General features: G+C 46.9%; 1 pseudogene; it reads right to left on the bottom strand.

Annotated features, from left to right (window-relative positions):
* Positions 1-285: 285 nt before the first annotated feature.
* Positions 286-1,448, bottom strand: LOC102278176 (large ribosomal subunit protein eL19-like; annotated as a pseudogene).
* Positions 1,449-1,967: the final 519 nt, after the last annotated feature.

The following is a 1,967-nucleotide window of genomic DNA, read 5'->3' as shown; positions in this document are numbered from 1 at the left end:
TCTGAAAGTTGGATAGAAGTCATTCCTCTCCTCCCTTCAAAGTAGGCCCCACACTCCATGGATGGAGGGGGCATGAACCTGACCAGAGGCTAAGAGCCAAGGAAGCAACAAAGCAGGAACCCAGAGAAGGGCCTGTATCCCCATCCTCAGTTCTGGTCCAGTACACAGTGAAGACCCAGCAGGCAGCCAGAGACTTTGGAAGCAGAGAGGTAGGCTTGTTTTTTATTGAATGAGTGATCTATGCAGTTGCCAAAGCCACTATGTACAGAGAAGAGGCGGGGAATTTTATTTCTTGGTCTCTTCCTCCTTGGAGAGAGTCTTAATGATTTCCTCCTCCTTGGCCTGAAGCCGCTCTTCACCACGCTTGCGGGTTTCCTCGGTCTTAGACCTGCAGGCCTCAGCCTGTTCCACCAGAGGCTTCTTGCGAGCCTTGTCGCCTTCAGCTTGTGGATATGTTCCATGAGATTCCGTTTGTTTTTGAACACGTTACCCTTCACCTTCAGGTACAGGCTGTGATACATGTGGTGGTCAATCTTCTTAGATTCACGGTATTGTCTGAGCAGCCAGTGCAGAATTCTCATCCTCTTCATACAGGTTACCTTCTCGGGCATTCAAGTGTTGGCAGTACCCTTTCGCTTACCTATGCCCATATGCCTGCCTTTCCGGCAAGCCAAGGTGTTTTTCCAGCATCAAGCCCGTGAATGGACAGTCACAGGCTTCCGGATGATCAGCCCATCTTTGATCAGCTTCTGGATCTGCTGGCGGGAGTTGGCAGTGGCGATTTTGTTAGTCTCATTGGGGTCCAAACAGACCTTCTTTTTGCCACAGCAGAAGACACTGGAGGCAAGCCTCTTCTGAAGCCTGAGCATACTCATGGCTGCGGCCACAGAGGTAAAAGGAAAGCTATTGTAATGTTACATATGGCACAGCTGACTCAGATAGGGAGGTTACCTGCGTGGGCCTGAACTAATCAAGTGGCCCTTAAAAACAATGAGCTTTCTCAGACTAGTGGCAGAAAGAGAAATCAGATTTGAAGAAAGGATTCGATACACTGTTATTATTGGCTTTGAAGTTGGAGGGCACCATATGTAAGTGGCTTCTTACATCTGAAATTGACCCCTTAACCAACAGCCAGCAAGAAAATGGGACCTCAGTCCAATAACTGCAAGGAACTGAATTCTGCCAACAGCCTAAATAAGCCTGGGAAGTGGATTCTTCCTACAACCTCTAGATAAGAGCCCAACTCAGTCAACATCTTCCTTGACTTGGGATTTGTGAGACACTAAACAGGAAACATGGACTTCCCAGGTGGCACAGTGATAAAGAACCCGCCTGCCAATGCAGGAGACACAAGAGACGCAGATTCAATCCCTGGGTTGGGAAGATCCCCTGGAGGAGGAAATGGCAACTTGCTCCAGTGTTGTTGCTTGGAAAATTCCATGGGCAGAGGAGCCTGGTGGACTACAGTCTGTGAGGTTGCAAAGAGTCAGACATGACTGAGCACACACGAACAGGAAATGTAATCAAACCTGCCTGGATTTTATGATCTACAGAAAGTAAGATAATAAATGGAATTTGTTTTAAACCACTGAGTTTATATAGTTTGTTATGTAGCAATACAAAGGGAACACAAGTGCAGTTTTCCAGTCTGCAAAAGGAGTGAAGTTTCATCTGAATCTTGTGTTGAAAGGAATTCTAAGGTTGACTTATCTGACGTCTGCCTCCTAACTTCATTGACTCTAACCTAGCTCAAGAAGGCAAAACAAGAAAAAATCTTTTAATTTTATTTACTTACTTATTTGCCTATTTATTTATTTTTTGGCAAGACCATGTGGCATGCAGGATCTTAGTTCCCTGCTGCTGCTGCTGCTGAGTCACTTCAGTCGTGTCAGACTCTGTGCGACCCCATAGACAGCCCACCAGGATGCCCCGTCCCTGGGATTCTCCAGGCAAGAACACTGGAGTGG

Source organism: Bos mutus, chromosome 5, assembly GCF_027580195.1.
Source record: "Bos mutus isolate GX-2022 chromosome 5, NWIPB_WYAK_1.1, whole genome shotgun sequence".
Taxonomy (NCBI): Eukaryota; Metazoa; Chordata; class Mammalia; order Artiodactyla; family Bovidae; genus Bos; species Bos mutus.
This window is presented reverse-complemented; position numbering and strand designations above follow the sequence as displayed.